The 17,901-nt window shown below is 36.8% G+C and overlaps 1 protein-coding gene across 3 annotated transcripts in view; it reads left to right on the forward strand.

The window, feature by feature from the left end:
* The window catches only part of NetA (Netrin-A), a 313,182-nt gene that overhangs the window by 265,264 nt on the left and 30,017 nt on the right, over positions 1–17,901 (forward strand). The gene's annotated exons all lie outside the window — the stretch shown is intronic.

The following is a 17,901-nucleotide window of genomic DNA, read 5'->3' on the forward strand; positions in this document are numbered from 1 at the left end:
CCACAATGATCAAGCAACTGTGGAGAGTTTTTAGGAACTAAGTTTATGCAAAAGAGTTTGAAAAGACAGGTTGGACATAACTGAGAAAGGCAAAGGGGCCACAAAAAATGATGAATGAAGGCAACACAAACTGGGATACACAAAAAACTTTTTCTGCAATGAAAAAATGTCAAAACACCTGTCACATAATAAGATTTGTTTGCACGCCATCTATTTCTCATATTCAACATTATCATTAAGTAAACTTTCACACAAGTTAACACTGAGGAAGTACCGTTCAAGTCGAAGGACCAAACTGTGGGACGTTTAATATTTTATTATCGTTCACTCATAGATAGAAAGGCTTATAGAAGTACGTACATTTTGAAAAACCTTTAATTTTTATGTTTTTGTTGTAACAGTGTTTTTTATTATGTTTGTATGTTCGTTCCTCTGTTCAATCTGGCTCTAGGCCTATCTCCAGTTCCAGGAAAATGGCTGCTTCGATGGGATGTAGCCACATATCCACTGGAGTTAGATGGATAGGTTTGGCGGGGCAGTTGAAAAGGTGTTCTGTGTCATGCGGGACCATGCCGCTTACGGGGCAGATGTCTTGCACGGCGCGTTCGATTTCCGCCCAATAAGAATTTTGGCGACTGCAATATCCCGAGCGTAGTTGAGCCAAAACTCCTCTGGTTTGTCGCGGCAGCTGACGCTCCTCAGCTGCGAAAGATGGTGGATGTACTCCAAGTACTTTATTCACACTATAATTGCTTAAGGCCTTAGCAACTGCATCCGTGTGAATACTATTTAAACCTGCTCGATATGCCTGTTGATCTAGGGGTTCTCTCCTATATTGTTGGATCTCCCTCTCCAGAGCATGAATATCCTCCCTGCCTAGCCAGCAGATGGTGATTGGGATGGCTCTCACAGTAACACCCACTCACGTCCAAACTGCGCTGTCCATGTGGTGAACAGAGTGGCTGTAGATTTTGTGGCGGAAATCTGCAAATTCCTCAAATGGAAAAATGTGGTAAGATCTGTTAAAGAGTTGTTCAGTCTCTCACAGATGTCATCAGGATAGGTACCCGACGCCAGGATCGTGCAATCATCCGCATACGTTACGATCTCGATGCCGTCTGGAGGGGGCGAAACACAGGAGAGGTAAAGGTTAAACAGTTCCGGAGATATCACCCCAACTTGGGGGACTCCCTGTTTCACTCTACGGGGTTTGGACTTCTTATTCCTGAATTCCACGCACGACTGCCGTCCACACATATAGTTGACTATCCAACGTTTCAAGCTTGGCCGGAGGGTTGTCTGCTCAATGTCCTCGAACAGCGTGGAGTGCCTGACTGTATCAAAGGCTTTTGATAAGTCAGGCGCCATCATCACTGTTCTATCGCACGGCCGCCTCTGGTTGAGTCTTTGACAAATATACGAATGTGGTAATGGCGTGCAGCGTAGTTGTCGTGCTATGCTGCTTACGGAATCCATGCTGATGGTCGGCAACTTGATAGCTATTTCTGATCCCGGGGAGGAGTAAGGCCCCAAGTGTCTTTGCTACGGGCGACAAAAGCGAAAAAACGACTCACTTTTGCTGGCATTCTTGCCTCGCTTTCGTAGTGGGACCACACTGCCCATTTTCCAAACTTCGGGAACAAAGAGGGTGGCTAGCGACAAGTTGAGAACTTTAGTGAGATACTCCACTCCCGGCTCATCCAGCTGCTTCAGCATTACCATGGAGATTCCATCAGGGCCAAACGCTTTGGATGATTTAGCGTTTCTGATGGCATTGGCAACATCATCCATTGTAAATTGAGGTGGTTCATCCTCGGCAGGAAGAGATCTGATGCGACGTAATATTCTTCTCTTCGCCCTGTCACTCTCGGGGTGCTCGACAAACTGTCGATTGAAAAAGGCGTCCTCATTGACCGTGCAAAACGTAGAGAATCAATCTGCTCAGCCATCGCTGCACCTCTCTAGTCGTTTCCGAGGGCCGAATGCCACATCTAATGATGCGCATTAAAGTCCGCCAGGACAAGACGATTATGACCTTCCAAGAGCGGGCTTATGTCAGGACTATAATCTGAGATACAGCTATTTCTCGGCGGGATGTATACGACGCCAGGCCATGCTATCCCTGCCTAAAATTTAAACTTTTTAGAAGCGTACGAAAATATTCTAACGTCATCTATAAGTGATATTCATAATTATTATTGAAAGATCGAAAATATTTTTACACGTGAAGAAAGTCGAATAGGTTAATATATATTAAGGATAGCATCCGCGCAGTCATTAGTTGATTACGATATTTAGAAATTTTACAACTAATAATCGGTTGACCGAAATCAACATTACGTATCCCCATTATGTAATATTTGTTATAACGCCATCTATACCTCAAATTCTCCATACTTATTAGGTGAGTTGTCGGAAGATGTTATAATGATAAGCATACTTTTAGGTGGTGGATTGATTTTATTTATTTAAAATCACGTCGAAGTACCATATTATTTAAACATACTTCGTATGGCGTGCCACTTTGCAACCAACTCTGCATATTTTTAACTACCTCAAAAAAGCATCCAAATGACAACAAACATCTGTTAAAATCTCAAAATATATTACATTTGACTAGACGCGACTTAAATATATTAGATGATCTTAGATTGTCGTTTGTTGCTGCGACAACAACAGAATAGAACTAAGAGGGAGAAAACCCAACAAGGAAACAAGAACCAAACACACGGCCAACCAAAGAAGGTAACCAATACGAGTTAGAAAAAAAAATTCCAACTACTAACGACAACAACTTAACAAAGCTATAGTGTAATAATTTAAAAGATTTACTTCGGCTATTGTAAAGTCTAAGTTCTGATTTACCTCCCAAGACAACAGTTGCAGTAAAATAAGCTGCAACAAATGGCGACATATAAGACATTGACAATTTTTTTGAATATGTTTTTTTTTTATTAAACAAAATATTATTGCAACACATCAGAGCTGGCTGCCTGCATATTTCAAAGCCAAACAGTCAAGCAATGAACCTTAAAACTTTATTGGTTCCAACCTGAGGTGTCGAGAGAGTTAAGTGTTAGTGGCATGAACATAAATGTTTATACAAAACAAATAAAGAAACAGACAAATAAATGTTTCATTCATGTACCCAACCGACCGACATGTTATAGATTGTTATCAGTGTAAAAATTGTTGCAAAAATGGACACACAACAATATGATTTGTGTTGGTTTGTTTTATTTTGAAATCTTAAAGAGGTTTCATACGGAGATCAGGTTAATAATTTTGGATGTCATAATGTCTTGCGGAGTTACCAAACCACTGTTTCTTGCTAGCTACGTACTGTACACTAAAATTAAATTTTTGGTCCTTCGACCTCATAAAAGATTCAACATAACAAGCTTATAGATATAAGGCTAATTTTGTTGTGAGGTATGTTTGTCTTTTGGATCCCAGCAAAAATACTCATTACAAATTGGCCTACTTTCTCATTATTTTAACACGGGCATGTCATAGGGAGTAAGTACTTCTTTTTTGACCACTAAAAAGTAGATAAATAAGTAGTTACTCCCTGGTTACTTCAAGTCGTAACTACTTATTTAAGTACTTATTTATTTACTTTTAAGTGCCAAAAATAAGTACTTACTGCCTATGACATGCCCGTGTTAAAATAATGAGAAAGTAGGCCAATTTGTAATGACTATTTTGGCTGGGATATTACGAAATTGTAATTGTTTTCCGAATTACCAAATCATTCGTTCCTGCAAAATATATAGATACAGTACTCTAAGAGTAGGAGAGGTTAATGAGCAAACCAGGTTATTGATTCGGTATTTAAAAAATCACTCTTTCCTACTAGGTATGTATGTATTGTAAACAACAATTACATTTACGGTCCTTCGTTGGGTTAAAAATATACAAAATTGTATTATTTTATAATATTGTAAGGAAAGTCCTTGCTAGCTAGGTACTGTACGCTAAAATTACACTTTTGGTCCTTCGACCTAAATAAGATTCAAAAATATACACCATTTTATTATTAGAAAACTAATTAAAATCCTGCAACTCCCATTTTTATACCACTCCCCTTCTAAACATTTTTTTTCTCATGTTCTTAACAAAGCTTATCATGTTAAATGAGATTTATTTTTTTGGGCATGCATAATTTCCACACAGATTCAGGTATGGTCTTTGACAAATGACGTCATAAATCCACAAAAAATATTTAATTTTTAAATTTACACAACTATGGTAGTTGCTTTATTTACATTTAAACAGATTTTTTTGTAGATTTCATTATGATGTCAAGTTTTTAGTAAATATTTGTTGAGTAAATGGCTTTAGGGAGATTTGCAATTTTTTAGTTGCTGTGTTTTTTTTCTATTTATAATTTAATATTATATTTCATTTCCTGACATAGTCATTTCATTTTTAAAAATTGTAATTTTGTAACATCAGTAATTTAATATTGGACAGATTTTCCTCTCAACAAAAAAATAATGTTAATGTCACAAACAATGTTTTAATGCAGGTATTATTTCTGACAATCCAGTCAGAAGATGCTGTTAGTTGGAGTTGTAATTGTAATTCATGAATGGTAAATGCAATCAGATTTCCCTAACTATACTACAATTCCAAATGTTAGAGTAGAAGACAAAAAGTAAATAGGATTGAATGTGTCCCGCCAGGAACATGTATAATTTACATTTTAAAATTAGTACAGTACTTTGTTGTTTTTGTGAAATGCATGTCAAGGTATTGGGTTTCCAACTCCTATAGAGGATTTCCCCTTTTGAAACAAAAAAAAAACCCACAACCCTATGTTAATCCCATTTACAAATGTATGCACATATGGAAAAAATTTAAAAGTCTTGTCATATACATACGAGTAGTTCTGTTTGTACAGTGTATATATAGAAATATATTTCAATGAATAACTATGTAGGCTAAACAATGGCTACGAAAGGCAAGACACAAAGGATTAGGTTTTGATATGACAAAATCATTTCCATTTGTTTCAATTTTTTTTTTTTTTTTTTTTTTTTGTAGAAAATGGGATTTAAATAAAATACAAGGATTATTTGGTTAGATGTTTACTCAGGATAAAAAATACACAAGGAAAAATAATAATTATAAAAAAAACATATGGAAATATGCAAAAATGTTCATATATGTAAATAGAAGTTGCCAAACTCGATCTTAGTCTAGCCACTCATATCTGACTGCCTGATGAGCTGAATAACCATCAGCGAAATGATCATAGAATATTGGTTGGATGTGTGGGACTTCACTAGAGATAATTTTTCAATGCAATTGCCTAGCTCGATGAAACTAATTTAAAAAATAAATTATTACTAAGGTTCTTCAATTAATTTGTTAGTATATCGGAGGACTAAATTGTTCTTATGTAACCTATTGGTCCTTCCCATATCAGAGTCTATATTAAGCCAATCAGCATAAAGCGTCCCATACACTATCAAATTGGCTTGTCCAGCCGATGAACTCTTTCTGTCCGTGTGTGCTGCATAAGTGTGTAGCTACACATTCAATCAGCTTTCAATCTACAACCGAAATCTTCAATTTTTCCTCAAAAAATCAACGAATTTAATATATTTGTTATTTCTTCACAAACACAATTTTCTATTTTTCAAAATTTGATAATGTATGGGGCGCTTAACAGCGGTAGTTCAGTGTTCATTACTAGCATGGTACAAATACACAGGTAGCCGCATCGGCAATTGTTGGTAACATAAGATGTCAAAATTTGACATCAATTCAATGCAGTTGAGACATTATGTTACCATCAGCTGGCTTTATAATGCTACCTGTATTATTGTACCATGATTACTAGTTATATATTCCAAAATCGTTTCCTGCCTAAAAGTATGTCCTGTTTTTATATATTTAATTTTCTTTGACACCAACCGGTTTGTACAGTTTCAATGATACTGATATATGATATTTTTTATGATATTTTTGCACATATCAAAATAATATATCGCAATTTTCATATATTATCTAATTTCTTATAATTATATCAGGTCCTTTCCAAAACTGAACGTTATTTAATGGAATCAGAGCAATTAGCAACCAGTAATCTGATATTTATTATTACTTGGATATTTTGTAACTGTTAGATGCCTACAAGTATGCCCATGAATATGGTTTTCGCAGGTATTGATCGATTTTCCTCCTGGAAATAATTCCATACAGTACAAATATAACATGTAAATACTGGCTCAGCTAAATAGCAATGTCGGACATTTCCCCTGGGCTTTGAAGATTACTCAGTCAGTCCTAACCAAATTCTTTTGTTTGTAATTTGAATTTTCTGGAAAACCCCGACTCATATTTTTTTATCGTTATCCGAAGGTTTTCCCAATTACATTTCGCTCAGCAAAAACACATGATAAGAAGGTCATGGGTTCAAAAAACCCAAAGACATAAATACAACATGATAAGACATTTGTTTTGCTATCATTCTTCAGTGAATGGCTTTTGAATTTAACATAATGTTATATCACGATATGGTGATATAACATTTTTTTCTTTTATACATTTTTACGTATTTAACCGAATTTATCGATCCAATTGACATAGAATTATTCTTGAATAGATCCTTGAATTCATAAATTTCGTTTCTGATACCATTACATGAAATGTTCCTCCTCGGTTGCGATTTTGAATTAACTGCAACCTCTTAAGGGTAATGTTTCTATACAAAGTTTCGTAAACATTTTTTTGTTGCATGCATTTTGTCATGTCTTAGTTGTATTTATGTCTTTGAAAAGCCTCGGTAATATTTGTGGAATGACGCCCCCTTTCGAATTGAACAAATTTGGAATCACTGAGTCAAAGAAGACGATCCGTTTCTATCGTTTCTTGAATGTTCATAGAAACGTCACCTGGCGGAAGAAATTTACACCCTAGGCAAGACACTCACCACTGCAGTCTACAAATATGCAATGATGTTTGTCTGATCATAAATGGCGATTCTTCTTAACATGATTTTTAAACAAAAGAATTACGACACTCTTCAAACCAATCTAAAGGTGGAACAAACCTTAACGCAGAAGCAGAGGGATGTAACGTATGTACGAATATTTGCCCTAACCTCTCTACTTGATTTCTGAATCGGCAATAAAGAGTGTACAAAATGGCAAAACAACCGGTATTGGCATTGATCAAATTTCGAATGACTAACCCAAAAAATAAAAAAAGCTTTTATTGATATGAGAGGTGTTCCATTCCGATCGTTTCTGGAGTTCTCATTTTAAAAACGCCTCCTGGTGGAGAAATTTGCACCATAACTTACCGTAGACACTCACCAATGCTATCTTCAAATATGTGATGATTTTTGAATGATAAGAGATGCGATCTAACTTAGTATTAAGTAAAGTTTGAGTATAACTCTTTTTTCTTTACCTCAAGAGATATTTTGTTGTCCGTAAAAGATCCCAAGATGTCTTCTGTTACCTATGGAAGACCTGAAGATGTCTTCTGTTGTTTGTAAAAGACCTCAGGAAATTTAAAGAGGTATTCTTCTGCCCATAGAGGACGACTTCAAGAGGTCTTTTGTTGCCTAAAGAACACTAAAAACAATCTTCTGTTGTCTGCAACAGAACACAACAGGTCTTCTGTGGTCTATGGAAGACCTCAAGTGAATTTCTGTCATCCACAGAAGACGTCAACAGGTCTTCTGTTATCTGTAAGAAATCAGAAGCGGCCTTCTGTTGTCTATAGAACACCTCAAGGGAATTCTGAAGAGCTCTAGAGGTCTACTGCGATATTTAGAAGATTTCAAAGTATTCGGTTGACTATAGAATACCTCTAGATGTATTCTGTTGTCTTAAGAAGACCTCAAAGTGTTTATGTGGTCTATAGACGATCTCAAGAGGATTGCTGTTTTCCATAGAAGACTTTAAGAGGTCTTATGTTGTCCGTAGAAGACCTAACAGGTCTTCTGTTGTCTACAGAGTACCTCAAAAGGGTTTTGTCGTCTATAGAAGACATCAAGATATCTACGGTTGTCTACAGAAGACCTAACAGGTCTTTTGTTGCCCACAGAATACTCGAATAGGGTTAATGTCGTCTATAGAAGACCCCAAGATGCTTCTATTGTCTACCAAAGATCTCAAGAGGCCTTCATTTATTTATAGAAAATCTCAAGTTATCATTTATATATAGAAGACCTCAAGAGGTCTTAACTTGTCTATACAAGACCTTAAGGTATAGAAGACTTCAATAGGATTTTTGTTTTCTATAGAAGACTGCAAGAGGTCTTTTGTTGTCCGTAGAAAATCTCAAAAATCGTCTGTTGTCTATGGAAGACTTCAAGAGGTCTTCCTATATCTATAAAAAAACTGCAGGAATCGTTCTGTTGCTTATAGAACAACCCACGAAGTCTTCTGTTGCCTATGGACCACCAAAACAGGCCTTCTGTTACCTACAGACCAGAATATGTCTTCTGTTGTCTATAAAATACCTCAGGAATTCTCCTGCTGCCGTAAGAAGAAATCAAGATATGTTCTGCTGTCTATTAAAGATTTCAAGAGCTATTCTGTTGCTCACAGAAGAACTTAAGAAGTCTTCATTTGTCTATATTAGACCTTAAGAGGATTTTTGTTTTCCACAGAAGGCTTCAAGAGGTCTTCTGCTGTCCGTAGATGACATTAAGATGTCTTCTGTTGTCTAGAGAACACCTAAGAGGTCTTCTGTTGCCTACAAAATACCTCAAAATAAGGCCTCAAAATATCTTCAGTTGCCTACAGAAGACTTCAAGAGAAGAACACAAGAAGTCCATAGAAGACCTCAAGAGAATTTTTGTTTTTTAAAGAAAACATCAAGAGGCATTATGTTGTCCGAAGAAGTCCTTCTATTGTATATGGAAGTCCTGATGAGATCTTCTGTTGTCTTTAGAGGACCCCAAAGATATTATGAAAACCTCTAGAGGTCGACTATTTTATTTACAAGACCTCAAGGTATTCGGTTGCCCATAAAATAACTTGAGAGATCTTCTGTGCTTTGTTGAGACTTTAATATGTCTTCTGTTGTTTATAAGAGTCCTCAAGGAGCCTGCTATTGTCTATAGAAAATCTCTAGATGTCTTCTGTTGTCTGAAGGAGACCACGAGCGGTCTTCAGTTGCCTAAAGAAGACCTCGAGAGGTCTTCTGGTGCAAGAGGTCTTCTGGTGCCTGTAGAAGGCCTCAGTGGGTTTCTGTTGTCTGTAGGAGACCACAAGTAATCTTCTGTTGCCTAAAGAAGACCTCGAGAGGTCGTACAAAATAACTAAAGAAATCTTTTCTTGCCTTCAGACGAACTCCAGAGGGTTTGTCAACAGAAGACCTCTTGAGGTATTCTATAGGCAGCAGAAGTTCTGTTGAGATCTTCTACAGACAACAGAAGACATCCTGGGGTCTCCTACGGACAACATAAGACGTCTTGAAGAAGACCTCACGAGGTTTTGTATTGTCTATAGAAAACCTCAAAATCATTCTGCTTTTTGAGGCATACTTTTTACAGGGATTATGTGGATTATATCTGTGGGAACTGCGTATAATATACGAACTACACGTAGTGGTCAAACATATTAAAATACAGCCCTATATATAAAATGGAAGCCCGCCCTCTATATTTCAATAATAACATTTTTAAAGCTTTTGTACTTTTATTTGACATCGTGATTTTATAACTTTTCCTATTTTGATTGATCTTCAAATTTAAACTTTAACTGCCAAAATGCAACACTGTATAATATATTTCATACTACTATTGTAAACAACTGTAAACTATTATGATACTAGATATTATTCTCGCTTCTCATGAGTTGTACATAAGCAGAGCGAGACTCAAATTTAATCACTAAACTGCTGAATAGTCACATGTAGAATCGTCCATTCTTGTAAAATACATTTTTGGCAGCTACAGTGGTTACAATTGCTGATCAAGCAAATCACGGAACATCAATCCCGAAAAACTGATACATATTTCATGTATTTTATTAAAATCCAACATATCTGTCTAATTCAGCGTCGCCCAAGAATATCCATCAATGGTTTAGTACAGTGTGAGGCATTGTGAGTGTCGTGGTGATGAGCGGGAGTAAATTTACGCTCAGGACACTCACAATACATCACACTGGTTTAGTATGTGTGTATGTAGGGGTGAAGAACACAATAACCACATGATGTTTATTGTTTGTTTTTATTCAAATACACTGTAAGTGAGAGAGAGAGGGAAGCAAATGCAAAAACATCACAGTGGGCGCCCTCACTATACTTCTTTGCAAAGACTCCGTTCTCTGGTCTAATTTCACACAATGCATCCAACATCGCATCTTCTCCTCCATGAAGTATTCTATAATCTTCATGAAAATCTTTACCACAATTCAGCCACACTAAGGCACAATATTGACCTTCTAATATTTTGACTTAGTATCGGTTTTGTTACTAACCAAAACTTTGTCATTTTGTATTTTCTCTCTTTGGCCATATTTTGCCAAATGACAAATGACTTGTCATTTTTTGTTAAAATATTTGTTTATCATCTTTTAGAATATTTTTGCAGACAATTTACAATATCAATAGTATTAAATATCATCATCGTCATCCAGCAACTGCCGTCTCATGGTCAAATAGCCATAAAATTTATTAAAATCTGATAAAACTCAACACAAAATATTATCCAAATGAAAGAAAATCTTCCACCCCCCCTAAGGCCACATAGAGGAATAATACAAAAGTCTGCTAAGGAAAATTACACCAAACCACCGATGAGATGATGTCTCTCCATTTCTATTCATTTGAAAAAGTTGATGATAATAAATAATCATAATTTTCCGGTCAATGCTAAATAAAAATTTGAATGCAAAGAGGCATGGATGGGGCACCCGCACTCAAACCGAAACGTATGAAATTCTAAATACGAAAAGGAAATTGAGAATCCTCTTCTTGTCTTGGTGACCGTCGACCATCACTTGTTGTTGGCTGGCGTTGTGTTTTTGTTGTATTTTTAAAATTGAAATTTTTTGGTTTGAAAAGGCAATGACAGAGCAGATTCATTTACCATTTTTGTCGCTGTAATATTGGTGGTAACTGCTGGAGAGAGAGAGAGGAAGGAATACCGATGAATACAAAACGCCAAATGTTTACAACAAAATATCGTAAATCATTCATAAGTTTCAACAAGGCAACATGATGCAAAATCCCCGCTCCATTGTAAGCAATAGAAGGAGGAGGGGAGAGATTCGAGGGACACATTCAGACATTGTCTCCTCCACAATGAACCACCATAAGAAGGATGTACACAAGCATATGAATATACATGAGCGTACAATCTGTCCAAAATGGAGTGGGTTGAACAGTTTGGACAGTTTTGCAGCTTAAATTACCATATAAACACCAGACTAGGAGACGGACGGACATACACGGCTTGCTGGACAACAAAGATCTACAAATCTATGTCTGTTATGAAAAAAGCGTGATTTGCCATAAAATTCATATATTTCTTGTTTTGTTGTTGTTTATTTTGTTTTTATCTACTTTATGCCGCCTCACTGTGAACACCATAAAAAATTCTTCTATTTGGAAGTCACCGAAAAAAAGTAATACTAAATACCGGTAGCTAACTAACAACGGTGTCAGACAGAGTTTTGTTGAAGACCACATATGCATGTGACATATGTTGAAAGCACAATTTTTTTGTTTTATTTGGATTTTCAACGGAGAATAATGAATGAGTTGACTTTAGAAATGATTTCAACATTATTTTGTTTTGTTTGGGGGTTCCTCATTTATTGTTTATGAAACACAAGGACCGTCTCGGTAATTCCAAGTCCTATTAAGAATGAGACATACGTATGAAAATAATTAGCCTGGTTAAGCCATTTTTGTTATAAGACAAATTACAACCTGGGTCACATTTGAATTGGGTCGTCCTTTTCTTTATTTTCTTAACAATCATAAATCGCCCAAATAAGACTATGGCTTTATGTGCCTCAGTCATCTGTAGGTAAGACTTGAGGTCTCTTACAGACCACAGAATTCCAATAGAATACCTCTTGAAGTCTACTATAGACAGCAGAAGACCTCTCTAGGTCTCCTATAGACAACATGAAACCTCTCTAGGTCTTCTACAGACAAAAGAAGACATCTTGACGCTTTCTATAGGCAACATACGAGCTTTTGAGATCTACTATAGATAACAGAGTACGCCTTTTAGGTCATCCACCCAACGCTGGAGTTCTTCTATAGACAATAGAAGACCTCTTAAGGTCTACTAGAGACGACAGAAAACCTCTCTAGGTCTTCTACAGACAACATAAGACATCTTGGAGTCTTCTATAGACAACAGACGACATCCTCTCGACGTCTTATGTTGACAGCAGGTCATCTAAAGACAACAGAAGTTCTTCTTCTGAGAACATTTGATCCCGTTGGGGTCTCCTGTAGGCTTTGAGGTCTCATATGGACCACAGAGGACATTTTAAGATCTTCTGTAGGCAACACTAGACTAGAAAGACCTCTACAGGTCATCTACAGGCAATAGAAGACTTCCAGGCAACAGAGGACCTCTTGAGGTCATCTATAGGTAAAAGAAGACCTTTTGAGGTCATCTATAAGGAAGAGAAAGCGTACTGTGCTCTTCTATAGGCCAGAGAAGGTCTCTTGAGGTATTCTATAGGCCAGAGAAGGTATCTTGATGTCTTCTATAAGCAAGAGAAGGCCTCTTGAAGGCTCATAGGCAACAGAAGCCCTCTTTAAATTTTCTATATGCAAGAGAAGACCTCTTGAGGTCTTCTACAGGCAAGAGAAGACGCCTTGAGACGGGATAGTGGATCAGAGTAAAGGGGTTATTTTAGCGTGTTAAAGTCTCGCACGCCTTGCGAAGTCAGTTAGCCAGAGTTTTACGATGATCTTTCCCCTTAAAAAAAGTAAAAAAAGACCTATACAGATCTTCTACAGGAAACAGAAGACCTCTAGCGGTCTTCTTTAGGCAACATAAGAAGTACTATGAGGTCTTCTGAAGAGAACAGAAGACCTCTTTAGGTCTAATACAGACAACATAAGACCTCTTGATGTCTCCCACAAATATCTAAAGACATCTATAGACAACAGAAGACCTATACAGGTCTACTATAGACAATAGAAGACCTCTATAGGTCTTCTATAGGCAACAGAAGACCTCTATAGGTCTTCTATAGACGACAGAAGTCCTATACAGGTCTACTAAAGGCAACAGAGGACCTCTAGCGGTTACAGGAGATCTTCTATAGACAACAGAGTACCTATACAATCTACTAAAGGCCTCTATAGGTCTTCTCTAGGCAAGAGAAGACCTATACAAGTCTTCTATAGACAACAGAAGACCTATACAGGTCTACTATAGACAACAGAAGACCTCTATAGGTCTTCTATAGGCAAGAGAAGACCTCTTGAGGTCTTCTATAGGCAAGAGAAGACTTCTAGCGATCTTCTATAGGGAACAGAAGACCTCTAGCATGCAACAGAGGATCTCTTAAGTTCATCTATAGGCAAAAGAAGACCTTTTGAGGTAATCTATAAGCAAGAGAAGGCCTCTTGTGCTCTTCTATGGCCAAGAGAATATCTATTGACCTCTTGAGGTCTTCTAGAGGCAAGAGACGACCTCTAGAGGACTTCTACAGGCAAGAGTAGACTCTTGAGGCAGAAGACGCCTTGAGGTCTCCTATAGGTAACAGAAGACATCTAGCGGTCTTCTATAGGCAACATAAAAGTTTGTATACCAGAGAAGTTCTCTGAGGTCTTCTGTAGAGAACAGACAGACAACAAACATCTATAGACAACAGAAGACCTCTACAGGTCTTCTAAGGGCAACAGAAGACCTCTAGCGGTCTTCTTTAGGCAACATAAGAGTTCTTTAAGTCTTTTATAAGCAACATAAGACCTCTTGAAGTATTCTATATACAACAGAAGTACTATGAGGTCTTCTGTAGAGAACAGACAGAGAACAAACATCTAAAGACATCTATAGACAACATCAGACATCTTGAGGTATTCTACAAAAGACATCTTTAAGTCTTCTATGGACAGGAAATGTGACTTTATGAGCTTTCAATGAAGGAAGTTCTTTAAATTCAAATTAAAATATTAGTCTGATGGTCTATGCACCAGCATTATTTGAAATGCTTTTGAAGAAATGCCGAATAAAGAACTTGGGAATTAAACAGCTGATAAAAAAGCACTGTAGTAGTTAGATGCCAAAAAGTATGCACCATACTCCGTTTTACTGCATTCTCATTGTATCATTGTATATCTTAAATATTTTTATGATAGAGGAGTATAAATTTCTCTTGACCAGGGACCACTTCAAATGAACTTTGCTTAGAGAAAAAAAGGAATATATTAGGTGTTTATTGACATGTGTCCTTTTGAGCCTATTAAAACTATTTTATTTCAACCAATCGTCTTAGGATCTTTGCGTCAGTATTATTTGAAATACTTTCGGATAATTTGGTTTTTGGATAAAAAAATGTAATAAAGATTACCTCAAAATATTGAAATTGTTTGGTTCGAGGCTAAAGTCAACTATATGGGGTCAAACTGCTTGAAATATTTGGGGTCATATTTTGCTCTACCTTTGGAATGTTTTTGTCTTGTTAAATTTTTTCACTTATCTAATTATTGGCGGTTTAAAAATGTGATGTGAAAAATGTACGTTAAGATGTAAGATTGGTCACAATATACTTTTTTTTAAACTATTCGATCTTTTGCTCCACTTTTTCAATTCCCTATATTTGGCATGTGACACTTGAATCCGAAAGCATGCAGGTTCCTTCAACCATCATCTTTGTATTTAAAAATTTAACACTTTTTTGGCTGACTAAATGCTTTGACCCCCATTAACTGAAATAAAGAGAATGGCCAAGACACAATAAATGTGCTTCAAATTTCAGAGATACCATGACCCTGACATAACAAAGACAACAGAACAAAAGACATTAACGGACATCAGACAAATGCATTGAAAGCAAAATAAGATGTGATAAGGGAAAGATATTCACACTTTCGTTGGTAATTAGCTTTAAAGTCTCTTCTGGGAGTAGCAAAACAAAAAACACAGATAACATTGAACAAATTTCAACAGGGCATACCGGGAGCCCCAAACAAACAACACAAAGGCGGCAGCACTTGCCACATAATTTGGCGGGGCAAAGAAATTGCAGCATGCAACAACATCCCAAAGAAAGTCCGTCATCCTCAATGCTGCATGCATATGGCCCACAGAAGATATTAGCCGAAAAGTATGAAAGCAAAAAAAAAAACAAGAATAAAATGCATCAATGATTTTCAGGCAGGCATTCGAATATTTATTGTTGCAGAACAAAAAACAAAATTTCCCATTGCCAAGAGTTATAAATGCAGAACAAAACGACATACGTAAGTTCTCAAGTTTGTTTGTCTGTTTGTTTGCTCCTGTCCGTCCTGCATCCTCCATCTAAATGGACAAATATTTAAGATGAAAGACTTCTTTAGGTCAACTTGAAATGGAAATTATCAAAAAACAAATGGAAAACAATTTCATTAAACCGGAATTTTATTGCAAATGCATTTTCCATGTTGATATGAACGACGAACAGAGTGCATCAACAGGACAGACAATGGACAAATTTTTCAAGTGTTCATCAACAAAACAGCGATACAATAATATCAACTATAATTAAGATTTACATTAAGATTTTTCGCTGCGCCTGCCAGCAAAAGATTTATGTGGATCAGTAATGGCCAATAAAAAACTAGGGGATATATTACAGTGGCCCATAGGAAAGTTATCTGTTCTTAAAAATATTCAAACTCGAAAAATCAACATTTAGTAGATATATAAACAATAGAAGACCTCTTAAGGTCCGCTATAGACAGTAGAAGACCTCTTTGTGTCCTCTATAGGAAACAGAAGACTTCTTAAAGTATCCTATAGACAACAGAAGACAGCTTAAGTTCCTCCGTAGACAATAGGAGACCTCTTGAGGCCTTCTATAAACAATAGAAGACCACAGGGTCACTGTAGACAAAATAAGTTCTCTTGAAGTCCTCTATAGACAATAAAGGTCCTGTTAAGGTCTTCCATAGACAAGAGAAAAAAACATTAGAAGACTTCTATGTACAATGGGAGACCCCAAGAGGATCTTTGTAAAAAAGAGAAGACATATTAAGGACAATAGAACACCTCTTAAGATCCTCTATAAACAATAGAAGACCCAACACAGCCCTCTATAGACAATACGAGACCTCTTGAGGCCCCTCTTAAAAACTTGAGGTCTTCTTTAGGCAATAAAAACCTCTTGAGGTTCTCTATGGACTATAGAAGACCTCTTGCGGTCATCTATAGGCAATAGAAGACATCTTGGGGCCTTTTCAGGTACTCTAAAGACAATAGAAGGCCTCTTGAGGTCCTCTATAGACCTCTTGAGGTTCTCTACAGACCTCTTGAAGTTCCCTATAGACCTCATGAGGTCCACTATAGGTAATAGGGAACCTCTTGAGGTGATCTGTAGACAATAGATATCTCTATAGATCTCTTAAGGTAATCTATATACGATAGAAAATCTCTTGAGGTCCTCTAGGCAATAGAACCATATAGGCAATAAAAACCATATTAAGGTCCTCTTTAAACAATAAAAAAACTCTTGAGATTCTCTATAGAAAACAGAAGACCTCTTGAGGTCCTTTATAGACAATAGAAGACATCTTGAGGTCCTTTATAGACAATAGAAGACCACTTGAGGCCCTCTATAGACAATTTTCAAATTCCCTACACTTGGCACGTGACTATAAAAGGCCTTTCGAGGCCTTTTATAGACAAAAGAAGTGCTTTTGGGGTGCCTTATAGACAACAGAAAACCTCTTGAGGTCCTCTAAAGGCAACAGAAGACCTCTTCAGGTCCCCTTTACATAATAAAAAACCTATTGAGGTTCTCCATAGAGGTCCTCTAGAGGTAAAAACTTCTTGAGGTCCTCTATATATAATGGAAGACCTATTGAGGTCCTCTATAGGCAATAAAAGACCTCTTGAAGTCTTCAATAGACAATAGAAGTCCTTTTGTGGTCCTCTATGGGCAACAGGAAACGTCTTGAAGTCTTCTGTTGATATCCTTTATGGGCAATAGATGGCCTCTTGAGGTCCACTATAGGAAATATAAGACCTCTTGAGGTCCTCTATAGACAATAGAAGACCTCCTGAGGTCCTCTATAGGCAACAGAAAACCTCTTCAGATCCGCTTTAGACTACAATAGAATACCTTTTGGGGTCCTCTATAGGTAATAAAATACCTCTTGAAGTCCTCTATATATAATAGAAAACTTCTTGAGGTCCTCTATATATAATAGAAGACCTCTATAGGCAATAGAAGACCTCTTGAGGTCTTCTATAGGCAATAGAAGACCTCTTGAGGTCTTCTATAGGCAATAGAAGACCTCTTGAGGTCCTCTATAGGCAATAGAAGACCTCCTGAGGTCATCTATAGACAATGGAAGACTTCTTAAGACATTCTATAGGTGACACCGGACCGACTGAGGTTTTCTACAGACAAAAGACGACTTGCTTAGGTCTACCATAGACAAAAGAAAACATCTTGAGGTCTTCTATAGACTACAGAAGACCGCTTGAAGTTTTCTGTAGACAAAAGCATACCTCCTTGGGTATCCTATAGACAACAGAAGGCCTGTTGAAATCTTTTATAGCAAACAGAAGACCTTTTGAGTTCTATCGATAACAAAAAAAAAATCTTAAAGTATTTTATAGACTGCAGAAAGAAATCCTAGTTTAGATCTTTTACAGCCAACAGAAGACCTTTTGAGGTCACCCATAGACAAGAGTACACATATTTAGTTCTTCCAACAGAAACCTCTTGAAGTCTTCTATAG

This window comes from Musca autumnalis, unplaced genomic scaffold, assembly GCF_047663935.1.
Source record: "Musca autumnalis isolate F117 unplaced genomic scaffold, ASM4766393v1 scaffold_3, whole genome shotgun sequence".
NCBI classification, from domain to species: Eukaryota; Metazoa; Arthropoda; class Insecta; order Diptera; family Muscidae; genus Musca; species Musca autumnalis.